Source organism: Cervus elaphus, chromosome 30 (genome assembly GCF_910594005.1).
Source record: "Cervus elaphus chromosome 30, mCerEla1.1, whole genome shotgun sequence".
In the NCBI taxonomy this organism is placed as follows: Eukaryota; Metazoa; Chordata; class Mammalia; order Artiodactyla; family Cervidae; genus Cervus; species Cervus elaphus.
In genome coordinates this window covers 8,311,043-8,327,064 of record NC_057844.1, presented here as the reverse complement: position 1 = coordinate 8,327,064, position 16,022 = coordinate 8,311,043, and the positions used below count along the sequence as shown (strand labels likewise).

The window sequence follows — 16,022 nt, the reverse complement described above, 5'->3', positions numbered from 1 at the left end:
ATGAGTAATACTGAAAGAAATTCTTCAAGCTGTAAAGAAAGAACTCTAAATAGTAAGTTGAATCCATGAGAACAAACAAAGAGCACAAGGAAATAACTAGTGAGCTAAATAGAATATATAAATGTATTTTCCTTTTGTTGGCTGATTAAAATGGCACATGAATAAAGCAAATACAAATCTGCACTGACAGGCCATGATGCACAAAGACATAACTTGTATGACAAGAAGGGCACACACAGTACAGACATCTTTGAGAAGGAAACACACTTTTACACAAACATAATTTTGGGAGCTGACTGAAATCGTTAGTGTACTAGTTTCCCATCTAGGTTGTAGCAAATTATCACAAACTTAATGACTTAAAGCACATTAATTTACCTTACAGTTAGGTAAGTAAGAATTTTCACTGTACTAAAATCAAGATATCAGAAGTTTTGCATTTTTCCAGAGGTTTTAAAAGAAAATCTTTTTTTTTTTTTCCTTTTCTAGTAACTGGAAATTGTAGCACCCCACTTTTAACAATGGATATGAAACTAGATAAAGATCAACAATAGAAGACTATCTACCTATCACTCCACTCAAACAAAAACTGAACACACACTCTTTTTGCATGTATGTGGAGCTCTTCCATAATATAGCATATATTAGATCATATGACAAGTTTTAATAAATTTAAAAGAATTTAAGGCATTCAAAGAATATTTTCTGACCACACTTGAAGGAAATTAGAAACCAGGAACAGAGGAATATTTAAGAAATTCATAAATGTGTGAAAATTAGACATACACAAATAATCAATGAGTCAGGGAAGAAATAACATGAAAATTGGAAATTACTTTAAGATGAATAAAAATGAAAATGCATCCTATGAAAATCTATGAGATGTCATTCCCCAAACCTCATTCCTACCATGATTTTAAAAAGAAAAGTAAACAATACAACAACGACAACAAAATCTTTCCATATTGGACTGATTTACGTGCTGAGACTATTTATTGGTGCCTCACTCCTGGTTTCAGTAATAGTTTCCTAGTATGGTATTTTGACTGTTCTTGTCTTAACAATTGTAGTTCTTGGAATATTAATACAGAACCAATAGATACTTTTTGGTGAAATATATGGAAAAAAAACCTTAAATATATGACCCTACATATTTATAATCACTGCTTGCCAGAACATAATTTATGGGCTTCATAATCAAACAATTGGGTTCTCATATTGTCAGTGCTAAAATTTGTTCTCTTCTTGTGAAATTTGTATGACAATAGTTAGCTATATAGGTATTTGTGAGACTGAAATAAGAACATGTCTATGCATTACTGGATTTAAAATAAATGATAAAAACTATTATGTATCAATTTATTTATTAATTAATAAGTTTTTAGTATAATTTGAAACTTTATTTTTCAAGCTTTATGTAGAAATTTTGGCTCTTTTTTCCCCCTGATATAACTAAAGTTCTAGAATAAAAGTAAAAATATGGCCAGCATGAGTGCTTTCTATTGAGATGTGATTATCAGATCCCCAGACAGTTGGAGTAAGGACCAATGAAAATTCCCAGAGAAGGAAAGGAGACGCTATATCTGTGAGTGTTCCATCTTCCCATCTTCTGTTATTTTGAAAGCTTTGTCTCCTAAGAGAGCAATTTAATACAAACTATAATATGAATTTCTTTCAGATTCTGAAGGGTTCTGATCATGTCCTTCAGTTTCATTGAGGTAGAATTCCAAAGTGATTTGTCTGTGGTAATATATGATTCTAAGTGAGTATTTCATGATTATTTCATTTATCTTATGTCTAGTGGTGAGGGTTAAAACAGTCAGGTATATAACAGACACTTTAGATTCAAATATTTCCCCAAGTCTTTATCAGTCTTTTTGAATTTTGAGATGGAATAAAACATAGCAACCTAGAACCAAAGTCAAGACCTGCTGGAAAAATAGAAAAAAAGAAAAGGTTTTCAATTGCTTTACTTAGTAGATAAATTGCATTTTCTTCAATATTTTGGCATTTATTTACATAATTTTGTATCTTTACATATCCACAGAATTTATATCACATGAGTATAAACTCTAGGCTGTATTATATCACTCAGTTCAGTTCAGTTCAGTTCAGTTCAGTCGCTCAGTCATGTCTGACTCTTTGCTAGAATGTATTAAACTAAGAAGTCATTTTAGATTAATCTTATAAAATTTTACATAATGTCTTTATTTGTTTTAACCATCTCTTACATAGAGCTAGTGATATGAAATAGTTTAGGAATGATTGATGTATTAGAAAGCTTTGTTACAATACATAGTTTTTAAATCCGTGTCAAGAATGACTCACCAAGTACTCTGTGTTAAATGAGAGGTTGCTTGTTTATTACCTTTCTCTCATGGGTTTAGTAAGCTGATGGGTGATTGGACTCATTGTATACTGAAAGTAAGTCATCTTTTGGCACCCACTTAGAGATATTATTGTATATATAATAGTCATTTTGGTTCTTAGGAAAAACACTCCAAAATATTGATAAAATATCTTGAATTATTTTAAATAAATGTGAACATTAATTTGAATTTTTGGTAATGATAACATGATTTGCATTAAAAATATGTTTTAGGTTGTTGGGCTGAGAATTTTTAATCATTTTCCAACAATGATTAAAATAGAATTCAGTAACACAAAAATCTCTAATTACCCTTAATTCTCAATATAAAATTCCATTGTTGTATAATCGACAACATCTTTAAGAATTCCCTTCACAATTTTATTTACTCTCTATTTGACACTGGTTTTCCTCATGGTTGCATTTAATTTTCTTAATGTGTAGAGGTGGTAAGCTGTTAGACTATTCTCACATTCAGTAAAATAACAGAAATGCAAAGCTATATTCCTGAAGAATTTTATTTTAGTGTGATCATAAAAATATAGTTCCCTGTTCCAACTTCATTAAGTAATTTTTGTGACTATTAAATATGCTCAATTTGATAAAATAAGGTTTAAGATTCTAATCATATGGTTATTTAATTCACTTGTGATTTTACTGGACAGAGTCATATTATCTAAATAATATCTTCATTGATGTTCATTTTCTTTGTGGGAATAGACAGAAGAATAAGAAAAGCACAGGTTACAGCACTATTGTGACTACTCCTTCAACCACAGCAAGGTGATTTTAAACTTAGATTCAATTAGATCTAGTTTTACTTGCCTATAAATCATCACTTGAATTGACATTGTTTGTGTGACAGTTTACAAAGAGCAACTATTTTCAACTCTATTAATGAATAGCCTCATTTTTGGAAAAAAAAAAAACTTGAGCTCATATAATGAAAGCTATTCTAAAATAATTTTAATGCTCTTACATTTTCCAATTTTATCTTCAAAATTTTCTTAATAATAAAGATCACTTTAATTGGCATAGTGTTATAGAAACTCACATTGTGATTTTATATGGGTGTTCTAATTGAAAACTTCAAATATGTCAGAAAGATAATTTCTATTATACACATGTAAAAAATATAATCTATCTTAATAAAACAAGCACATTTGGGTACTTATGGTAAATGCCTAAACCTGATCTACTGCATTGTTTTCTTAAATCCTAGGATGTGAAGAAATACGTATGCTATGTGATTGCTGCTGTTGTTCACTCATGTCTGTATGCAACCCTATAAACTACAGCAAGCCACACTTCTGCCCTTCACTATCTCCTGGAGTTGGTCAAACTCATGTCCACTGATTCAGTGATGCTATCTAACCATCTCATACTCTGTTGCCTACTTTCCACCTGCTCTCAATTTCCCCAGCATCAGCATCTTTTCTAATGAATTGGCTTTGAGCATCAGGTGACTGAATTATTGGAACTTCAGCTTCAGTATCAGTCCTTCCAATGAATATTCACAGTTGATTTCTTCAGGATTGACTGGTTTGATCCCCTTGCTATCCAAGGATCCCTCAAAAGCCTTCTCTAGCACCCAGAGTTTGAAAGCATCCATTCTTTGGTGCTCAACCACTCTTTGTCATTCAACTCTCACATCTATACATGATTACTAGAAAACATGGACTTTTGTCGGCAAAGTGATGCTTCTGCCTTTTAAAACACTGTCTAGGTTTGTTATAACTTTCCTTCCAAGGCAAAAATCTTCTAACTTTATGGCTATAGTCACTGTTCACAGTGACTTTGGAGTCCAAGAAAATAAAATCTGTCACTATTTCCAGTTTTTCCCTTGTATTTGCCATAAAGTGATGGGACTAGGTGCCATGATCTTAGTTTTTTGAATGTTGAATTTTAAGCCAACTTTTCACTCTCCTCTTTCACTGTAATCAAGAGATTTGTTAGTTCCTCTTTACGTTCTGCCATTAGAGTGGTATCATTTGTTTATCTGAGGTTGCTGCTATTTCTCCTGTCGATCTTGATTCCAGTCTCTGATTAATCCAGCCCAGTATTTTGCATGATGTACTCTGCATAGAAGTTAAATAAGCAGGGTGACAATATACAACTTTTTTTTTATACCTTTCTCAATTTTGAACTGGTCAGGTGTTCCATGTAAGGTTCTAACTGTTGCTTCTTGACCTACAAATAATTGGTCACTCAGGAGATATGTAAGGTGGTCTGATATTCCCATCTCTTTAAGAATTTTCCATAGGTTGTTGTGATCCACACAGTCAAAGGCTTTCATGTAGTCAATGAGGCAGAAATAGATGTTATTTCTGGAATTCCCTTGTTTTCTTTATGGTCTAACAATTGTTAGCAATTTTATGCTATGTGATAACTATTTATAATAATAAACTGCATTTGAATAATATTTAGTTAATAAAAGTATAAACATAAACATAGAATAGTTAACATTAGAATGGTAATTCTAAATACATTAACAGTAAAAATAACAGTACAAATACTTAGTCTGCATTTTTTATGTATCAAGACTTTGCTATTCACGTTACATTTTTGTTCCTTATAGAAACCCTCCATATAAGGTAAGAATATATCCATTTACAGGGAAGAAATATCAGTTCTGGCAATTACTTAGCCTTTGCAAGGTTACAATACACTCCCATTAATTAGATAATACAAATAATACCACATTAAAGACCACAAGGGAGCCTTATGCCTTCTGACTAGGTGAGCTTCAGCTAGGTTTGAGTGAACATTGAAAAATGATCTATGACCCTTTAACTTGGGAGAGGGATCCACCTCATGAAAGGTGATTGGCTTCATTCCAGATCTCTGACATTTTTTTCCTCATTAAAGTTCTGCCATCCATTTTTCTAAACTTATCCAGTAAAGAAGTTATTTTAAGTGAAACAGAATAAATTAGAAGCCAATCTTAGGTCTCTCTCTCTCTCTCTCAAGCAAAAGATAAAGAGGTGTGTGTGTGTGTAAAATTGATATAGAACTCATGAGGTAACATATATCAACATAATAAAGGCCATGTATGAGAAACCCACAACTAATATACTCAGTGGTGGAAAATGGAAAGAATTTTCCTTAAAAATAGAAATAACACTATAACACTCTCACCACTCCTATTTAACATAGTACTAGAAGATCTAGCAAGAACAACTAGGCAAAACAAAGAAATAAAATTTATTCAATCAGAAAAGAGGAAATAAAATTGTTATTTTTTACAAATGACCTTGTCCTATATGATTAAGGACATTAAAATAGACGTAGTCTTGTTCGATCTTCAGAAGCGGGAGAGCAGCTTCTGACCAACCTCAACTTCTGACCTTACCTGGAACCTGCCTGGGCTACATGTCTTCCTGTAAGCACATCAGTTGCAACTAACAGGTCAATAGGAACCTTAGATCAGAGAGGGAGCGGGTCTTGGGATTTCCTGACCCCTGGGAGACCTGGCCAGCACCCCTTGAGGTCTGGAAAATCTTGTGATTCACAAGGTAAAACAAACAGCATTGTAGAAGTTAATGGAAAACCATAGCTGCATTTTTACATACAAACTGATGACAATATCAGTTTGCAGCCTGGTGTTATAAATGGAAGACCCCAGAACTGCAATTTGAAGTATCACCCATGGGGTGAGACCATTCCCCAGTTGGGACCATTTTCCAGCTAGGACTCTGGATTGCCATCATTCCGGACCTCTCAGCACTGTTCAACACTGGATGTAGGTCATCGTCCCAATTTGGTGATATTTATGAGTTGTTACTTCGCTCTGTTGCTTCTATTTCTTTTCTTTTAATGACTGCATATTGAAATTAACTCAAATAATCCTCTATTAAAAGTTAAAATTGTTTATTTGTGTGTAATGAGAGATTTCTTTTGTTGATTCATCCTTTGAACCCAAAATGAAAGTAAAACTTTCTGCAAAACATATATATTTAGAAAATCCTAACTCAATCAACTTGAACTAATCAATGAATTCAGTAAAGTTACAAGATATAAAATTAACATATAGAAATCAGTTAGCCACCCTGGGGCAGGTGGTGCTTTGGCCACCACTGGGACCAAGACAGAGAGGCTGATTGCCGGTGATGTGAGTGAAACTCGACATGAGCCCTGCCATGAGGATGGAGGGGCTTTTGTCCATTTTCCAGGGCCGCAGCTTTGAGGAGGTGATCTGCTCCCAGAAAGTCAGGGCTTCAGCTTTGACTGCAAATACTGTGAAAGGTTCTCTTGGTCCAGTTGTCTTGGACAAAATGTTAGTGGATGATATTAGTGATGAAACTATTATTAATGATGGTGCAACCATCTTGAAGCTACTGGAGATAGAGCATCCTACAGCCAAAGTTTCTTCAAAACAAAGAAGTGGGAGAAGGGGCCACCTCCATGGTTATTATTGCAGCTGAACTTCTAAAAAATACAGATGAACTGGTCAAACAGAAAATTTATCCCACATCAGTTATTAGTGGCTATTGAATTTCTTGCAAGGAAGCAGTGCATTATATCAGTGAAAATCTGATTATTAACACAGATGAGCTTGGAAGGAATTGCCTGATTAATACTGCCAAAATTATCAGAATAAATGGTAATTTCTTAGCAAATATGGTAGTAGATGCTTTGCTCTCTATTAAATACACAGATGTCAGAGTTCAGCCTCTCTCTCCAGTCAATGCCATTGATATTCTGAAAACCCATAGGAGGAGTCAGATGAAGAGTATGCTCATCAATGCTCAACTGTGTGGTAGGATCCCAGGACATGCCCACGAGAATAGTTAGTGTAAAAATTACTTGACTTGACTTCAGCCTGCAGAAAACAAAAATGAAGCTTGGTGTACAAGTGGTTATTACAGACCCTGTTTTTCCAGTGGTCATGTCTGGATGTAAGAGTTGGATTATAAAGAAAGCTGAGCACAGAAGAATTGATGCTTTTGAACTGTGGTGTTGGAGAAGACTCTTGAGAGTCCCTTGGACTGCAAGGAGATCCAACCAGTCCATCCTAAAGGAGATCAGGTCTGGGTGTTCATTGGAAGGACTCATGCTGAAGCTGAAACTCCAATGCTTTGGCCACCTGATGTGAAGAGCTGACTCATTGGAAAAGCCCCTGATGCTGGGAAAGATTGAGGGCAGGAGGAGCAGGGGACGCCAGAGGGTGAGATGGTTGGATGGCATCACCGACTTGATGGACATGGGTTTGGGTGGGCTCTGGGAGCTGGTGATGGACAGGGAGGCCTGGCGTGCTGTGGTTCATGGTGTCACAAAGAATCGGACACGACTGAGCGACTGAGCTGAACTGAACTGAACTGAGAAATTGGACCAGATTAGACAGAGAGGATCAAATATCACCAAGGAGTAAATACAGACGATCGTGGCAACTGGTGCCAATGTTATTCTAACCACTGGTGGAATTTGTGATATGTGTCTGAAGTATTTTGTGGAGACTGGTGCTATGGCAGTTGGAAGAGTTTTTAAAAGAGACCTTAAATGCGTTGCTAAAGCTTCCAGAGCAACTATTCTGTCAACCCAGCCAATTTGGAAGGTGAAGAAACGTTTGATGCTTCAGTGGTGGGACAAGTAGAAGAGGTGGTACAAGAGAGAATTTATGATGATGAACTGATCTTGATTATAAACACTAAGGCTCTTACCTCTGCATCAGTCATCTTACGTCGGGCAAATGATTCCACGTGTGATGAGATGGAACTCTCCTTACACAGTGCACTTTGTGTGGTAAAGAGAATTCTGGAGTCACAATCTGTGGTTCCAGGTGGGAGTGCTGTAGAGGCGGCCTTTTCAGTATGCCTCAAGAACTAGGCAACCATCATGGACACCTGGGAACAGCTAGCTACTGCAGAGTTTGCAAGATCTCTTCTTGTTATTCTTAATGCTCTGACAGTTAATGCTGCCCAAGACTCCACAGATCTGGTTGCAAAATTAAGAGTTTTTCATAACAAGGCTCAAGTTAACCCAGAATGCACAAATCTAAAATGAATTGGTCAATGGTATATCCCGTGACAATGAACAAGAAGAGGGGGAGGTTGAGCCAATCATAGTTAAAGTTAACAGTTTGAAATTTACAACTGAAACTGCAATTATCCTTCTTTAAATTGATGATCTTATTAAATTATACCCAGAAAATGAAGATTATGAGCATGGAGGTTATGGAGATGCTGTTCACTCTGGAGCCTTTGATGACTGATTTGATTTATTTATAACAATGCTAGATGCAGCCTTCTTGTACCTTAAGTATTACATATTAAAGTGCAATAGGCTGTCAACAACAACAACAAAAAAGTGAAGTTGCCTTTCTATGCACTAGCAACAAAGCATCTGAAAAAAAAAATTAATCTATTCACAGTAGATTTAAAAAAGTAAAATAGGAATAAATTTAATCAAGGAAATAAAAAAAAAACCTGTACAATAAAAATTAAAACCTTTGATGAAAGAAACAGAAGAAAACAAGAAAATGCAAAGATAGTGCATGTTTACGGATTGGAAGAATTATTACTGTTAAAATATCCATAATATGCAAAATCATTTACAAGTTAAATGCAATCTCTATCAAAATTCAAAGGAATTTTTCTTAGAAAAAGAAAAAAAAATCCTAATATTTGTATTTGTATTTGTATTTGTAAGGAACCACAAAAGACCCTGAATAGCCAAAACCGTTCAGAAAAAAGTGAAGCGAAGCCAGAGGCAACAAACACTACAAAGCTACAGTAATGTTTAACAGTACGATATTGGTTTTAAAACAGTTACTTAGATCCTTGAAGCAGATCTGCCCAGAAATAAGCCCACACATACATGTTCAAGTAGCATTTGACAAGGAAATCAAAGAACATTCAATGAGAATAATCTCTTCTACAAATGGTATTGAGAATAAAAGATAAACATATGCAGAAAAAAATGAAATCGGATCCCTATCTTACAAAACTCATAGAAATTAGAAATGTAAACATAAGATTTGATACCATAAAATTCCCAGAATTTTGCATTTTAAATTCCTAGAATTTCTTAGAAGGATTTTAGTTTCCACATATGGTAGAAGCTCTTTGACATTGGCCTGGGTAACGATTTTTTGGATGTAATACAAAACATACAGACAACACAAGGAAAACTAAGTAGGACTCTATATAGATAAAAGTTTCTACAGAGCGAAAGAAACAATAAAATGAAAAGGCAAGCTATAGAATGCATAAACTACTTATAAACCATGTTCTGATAGAAATAAATAACAACATATGTACACTATCAGGTGTAAGACGGAGAGCTAGTGAGAAGGGAAGGAGGGAGCTGGGGAGACCAGTCTGGTGCTCTGCGCTGACCTGGAGGGATGGGGAGGGGAGGGAAGCTAGGGAAGGAGGGGATGTACATATAATTATGGCTGATTTATGTTCTTGTGCAGCAGAAATCAACATAACATTGCAAAAATTAAAATATATAAATAAAAAATAGAAAAATAATTCATACAACTTAATATAAAAATTAATTTAAAATGACTGAGGAAACGCATAGGCAATTTTTTTCAATGACATACAAAAGAACCACAAGTACAAGAATATATGCTAAACATCATTAATCATCAGGGAAACAGAAATCAAAACACAGTGAAATATTACCTGACACCTGTTAGGATGGCTGTCATGAGGAAGACTAGGGATAGAAAGTATTGATGTGGATAGAGAGATAAGCGAAAGTGATTTTTCTTATTAAAATTTGAGAAGACTTCAGATAAATTGCCTTTTGAGAGCTCAAGAGTTAGCATAATGACATGTCAAACTAGGAAATTCTTCCTCTCTCTGGGAATCTTGGGTAAAAAGTTATAATATCTGCTTGCCTAGTCATATATTGATTGGATGGGAGATAACTGGGCAAATAGGATCACTTTAGAACAACTGTCATGGAATTTGAGCTTTGGACACATTTTTGCTTAGTAGTATGGTTTCCCCTGGTGGCTTAGTGGTAAAGAATCTGCCTGTAATGCAAGGGACTCAGGAGACATGGGTGCAATCTCTGGGCTGGGAAGATCCACTGAAGCTGGGCACTGGCAAACCGCTCCAGTCTTCTTTCCTGGAGAATCCCATGGACAGAGGAGTCTGGTGGGCTACAAGGGGTCTCAAAGAGTCTCAAAGAGTCAGACACGACTGAAATGACTGATCACAGCATGGCACATCCGGCCTGCCAGCTATGACCTCCTTGATTCTCGGCTCAGTTCTGGTTTACCTAGGTTGAACAGGACAACTATGAATGTAAAAAGAGTGCTAATCAGATGAACAATAGGAGAAATGGCATTAATCAGGACTGCTGATTTTAATTTTAGTCAACAAAACTAAAATTGGGACATACAGTGGTAAGATATCACAGTATTTCTTGCAGTTTATGCTTTTAAAATGAGATAATTAGCTCCCTGAAAGAACAAGCTTTCTCAAACTATTTTGTGTTCACTTTAGAATAGTATGAATTTAAGAACTATTTGCTGAATAAATTGATGAATAAATGAAAGAATGAATATTCTTAGTTTGTCTCTAAACCTTCTTTTCTTCAAAATTATCATATAAAAATATTTAAGGAAAATGAAAATATCTACAGAGACAGCAGAACACCACAATTATAATTCAAAAGATACTAGAGGAAAAATAGAAAATGCTTTATAATTTACACCTACATTAACTGTGAATGTTAACAGATTAGGTGTTCCATTTTTATTCACATAAATAAAAAATGACTTAAATTATTAATGATACTAAGATGAACTAAAAAAAGAATACTGATTTTACCTAAGTATAACGTTTTGACATAAAATGTAATAAAACTTCTAATAATTTCCATTTTCACATTATATAAAAATGAAACTTTAAAATAATGCCATAATAGTTATTAATTCCCTTGAAATTAATTATAGAATTACTTTTGCTAATATGACCCTCATTAGTAACACATTCGTTATAATTTCACATATACTATAACATTTGTTATCTTGAATGTTTAATTAATTGATGCAATTATATAACTTTTGACCCTTATCATCATAGAACAGAGTGAAAAGAGACATTATTGGTGGGTCTCTAGTTGCAATTGAATGCAGTTTTTAAAGAAAATCATGCAATATGAGAAAAAAACAAATCAATGGAGGTGAAAAATAAAAATTATTTTCTAAAGGGCTTCTGGAAGAAATTTGTATGTTATTTATATAGTCATATTATTTAAGATAATTTTTTTTTTGTTAAGAATTAACCAACCATAGAGGACTGTATTGTTCTTTCCACATAGGAATATGCCAAAATAGAATTTTCTGGGATACAATGTAATTAAATATGCAAGGGCTTCCTTGATAGCTCAACTGTTAAATAATACACATACAATACAGAAAACCTGGGCTTGATCCCTGGGTTGAGAAGGTCCCCTAGAGGAGGGGATGGCAACCCACTCCAGGATTTGTTCTTGCCTGGAGAATTCCCATGGACAGAGGAGTCTGGCAGGCTACAATCCATGGGTTTGCAAAGAGTTGGACATGTGTGAGCTACATAACAGATATAAGGAAAATCTGTATCAGTGATTTCTATTTAAGTAATCAGCATGTGTATTTGTGTGGCTAGATTAAGTAGCAGGAATAACTAAAGGATGGAAGAGCTTAAATTAGAAGGAAGGCAACAGTGTCAGGTCAATGTTGAAGTAGAAGTAAGATGAAGAAATAGAGATTAAAAAATGCACAATTAGTTCATGGTGAGGGATAATCTATGAGGCAATGAGACAACTTTGTGGTAGTTAAAGAGTAAAAATTAAATATATCATTTTGACTTTTGAATTATTATTTTAAAAGTTTTAATTATAATTATTTAGCTTAAGAGTTGGAAAAACAGCCCACTTTTATAATGTTATTTTTTAGTTGGGTACAAGTCACTGCTTATTTATAGTTTATCTCCACTGATATGGAAAGGAAATGATGAGATGAGAGAATAATTTTACTCCAGAAAACAGATGATGAAAGAGAAAAATATATTTAAAAATTGTTTCTATTTTCCAAAGTGTAAAGGCTTTGGAGTATTTAGGAGAGTTAGTAACAAGTATCACCAATTTAGATGAAATTAACTTCATTTTCTTTGCATGATGACATTAGGTATATCATATTGTTTTCATAAAGCTTATTTGACTTTTTTAGTGCAGTCAAATTAATTCATTATGCTCATTTAAAAAGGAATGATTTAGGCTGAATATCCTGTGGAGGGAATATTCATAGCACTAGAATGGTCGAAGATTAATTAATTTTAATCTAAAGTCTGTCTCTAGAGATGAGGCACGGTCCCTGACCTGTTCTACTGATTTATCAGCTTCTTGGACAAGGACATAAATAGCTTACCTCTGTAATGTGAAGGATATGCAAAGGAGAAAGAGAGAGACAGAGAGAGGATGTGTGAAGAGTATTGAGCCAAAAAAATATGCCAGCTGTGGGGAATGGTGTCTGATGGAACTGCTTTTTTTTTTTTCCCTCAGATATTTTAAAAGATACCAAAGAACTTACTTGGGTGTAAGTTCAAAGTACATTATCAGGGCGTCAAATTAGCCACACTAAAATACGTTGCATGAGGAAAATGATTGATTTCAGGGGAAAAAGAAAACTACCATTAGATAATTTGCAAATATCTGTATCTGAGGATTTGAATGCCGAAGTTTATTAAGAACATGATGAAATACAAAATATACAGAAGAGGTTAGGAGATAGAAATGTAAAAAGTGAAATGACAATTGCATTCAAATATAATATGAAAGAGGTTTACATTTATTGTGTTCATTCTAATATGAATAATAAGAAATAAGAATAAGAAGAAATAAGAATAAGAAGAAATAATAATAAATGATATAATATAATAATAAGAAATAATCATTGAAAATTAACAAAACACATTTCAACCACAGCACAAGGATCTACTAGAGTTGTTTCTGAGCAGGACACAACTCCTTATGACATAAAAAATTACCTGTGTGGAATCTTTTACAAACAGCTTCAATGTTTATGTGCCAAAGATATCATAGAGCAGATTCCTCCTTGGTAGGGCCATTTTGTCACGTTTATCTTTGCTTAATTAGACACAAATAGATAGAAATTATGTAATAATATTTGATTCCTTGAGATTTTTAGAATGCAAATTTTTATGGATGAAACATTCCTGAGGAAGAAGAAGGAAATAAGAGGAAGAGGAAAGGGAGAATAAAAACAACAAAGTTCATCTGTACTGTTTTTTTCTAGATTCCATATTCATGCATTAATATACAGTATTTGCTTTTTGACAGTCTATTTGAAGGTTAGGAATAGAGATCCAGACATAGAGAATGGACTTGTGAAATTAGCATGGGAAGGAGAAGGTAGGATGAACGGGGAGAGTAACAGTTCCATCTGTCGTGTGTAAATAGACAGCTTAGAGTGCGGCTGTTGCATAACAGAGCGCTCATTTCAGAGCTTTCTGATGACCTAGATCCTGGAGAATCCATGCTTTCAGGAGGCTTGTGTGCAGTGGATAACAGACCAGTTACATGCCTAATGTAGGTGGTCAGGAGGCCCATCTATAGGTTTGCTTCTCCACATTCTAGTACTATGAGCTAGTGGGAACAAGGTTTAGGGGGTCTTAGTATTCTAATATTAAGAAGAGGTAGCAAGAATACACATAAAAGATCTTCATGACCCAGATAATCACAAGGGTGTGATCACTCATCTAGAGCCAGACATCCTGGAATGAAGAGTCAAGTGGGCCTTAGGAAACATTACTGCAAACAAAGCTAGTGGAGGTGATGGAATTCCGGTTGAGCTATTTCAAATCCTAAAAGATGATGCTGTTAAAGTGCTGCACTCAATATGCCAGCAAATTTGGAAAACTCAGCAGTGGCCACAGGACTGGAAAAGGTCACTTTTCATTTCAATCCCAAAGAAAGGCAATGCCAAAGAATGTTGAAACTACCACACAATTGTACTCTACTCTCATGCTAGCAAAGTAATGCTCAAAATTCTCCAAGCCAGGCTTCCACAGTACATGAACTGTGAACTTCCAGATGTTCAAGCTGGATTTAGAAAAGGCAGAGGGACAAGAAATCAAACTGCCAACATCCATTTGATCATCAAAAAAACAAGAGAGTTACAGAAAAACATCTGCTTCTGCTTTATTGACTATGCCAAAGCCTTTGACTATGTGGATCACAACAAACTGTAGAAAATTCTGAAACAGATGGGAATACCAGACCACCTGACCTGTCTCCTGAGAAATCTGTATGCAGGTCAAGAAGCAGCAGTTAGAACTGGACATGGAACAACAGACTGGTTCCAAACTGGGGAAGGAGTATTGGGAAAGGTTGTGTATTGTCACTCTGTTTACGTAACTTACATACATCATGAGAAATACTGGGCTGGAGGAAGCACAAGCTGGAATCAAGATTGCCAGGAGAAATATCAATAACCTCAGATGCAGATGACACCACCCTTATGGCAGAAAGTGAAGAACTAAAGAGCCTCTTGACGAAAGTGAAAGAGGAGAGTGGAAAAAGTTGGCTTAAAGCTCAACCTTCAGAAAACTAAGATCATGACATCCAGTCCCATCACTTCATGGCAAATAGATGGAGAAACAATGAAAACAGTGACAGATTTTAATTTTTGGGTTCCAAAATCACTGCAGATGGTGACTGCAGCCATGAAATCAAAAGGTGCTTGCTCCTTGGAAGAAAAGTTATGACTAACCTGACAACATATTAAAAAGCAGAGACATTACTTTGCCAACCAAAGGTCCATATAGTCAAGGCTATGCTTTATCCAGTGGTCATGTATGGATGTGAGAGCTGGGCTATAAAGAAAGATGAGCACTGAAGAATTGATGCTTTTGAACGGTGGTGTCAGAGAAGACTTTTGAGAGTCCCTTGGACTGCAAGGAGATCCAACCAGTCCATCCTAAAGGAAATCAGTTCTGAATATTCATTGGAAGGACTGATGCTGAAGCTGAAGCTCCAATATTTTGGCCACTTGATGTGAAGAACTGACTCCTTGGAAAAGACCCTGATGCTGGGTAAGATTGAAGGCGGGAGGAGAAGGGGACAACAGAGGATGGGATGGTTGGATGGCATCATTGACTCAGTGGACATGGGTTTGAGTAAACTCCGGGAGTTGGTGATGGACAGGGAAGCCTGGTGTGCTGCAGTCCATGGGGTCACAAAGAGTCAGACACGACTGAGCGACTGAACTGAACTGAAGTGTGCTAATGGGCTTCCCAGGTAGCTCAGTGGGTAAAGAAGCTGCCTACAATGCAGGACACACTGGAGATATGGGTTCAATTTCTGGATTGGGAAGATCCCCTGGAGGATGGCATGGCAATCTCAAGTCTAATATTCTTGCCTGGAGAAGCGCAGGGACAGAGGAGCCCGGTGGGCTGCAGTCCATGGGGTCACAAAAGTCAGACGTGACTGAAGCGACCAAGCATTACAGGGAGTCTCTGGAGGCTGGGATGCATGTATATTTATAGCTGACTCATATTGTTTTATAACGGAAACTACCACAAAGCTGTAAATCAACTATCCTCCAATTAAAGTTAAAGAAAAAAGAAAACAAGAATATGACCAGGAAGATAAAATAAATCACATTGAAAATAGTCATAATTTTCTGTGTTAT

General features: G+C 35.4%; 1 pseudogene; it reads left to right on the top strand.

Moving 5' to 3' along the window:
• The first annotated feature begins 6,513 nt into the window (after positions 1–6,513).
• LOC122687038 lies at positions 6,514–8,579 on the top strand (annotated as a pseudogene).
• The last annotated feature ends 7,443 nt before the right edge of the window (positions 8,580–16,022 follow it).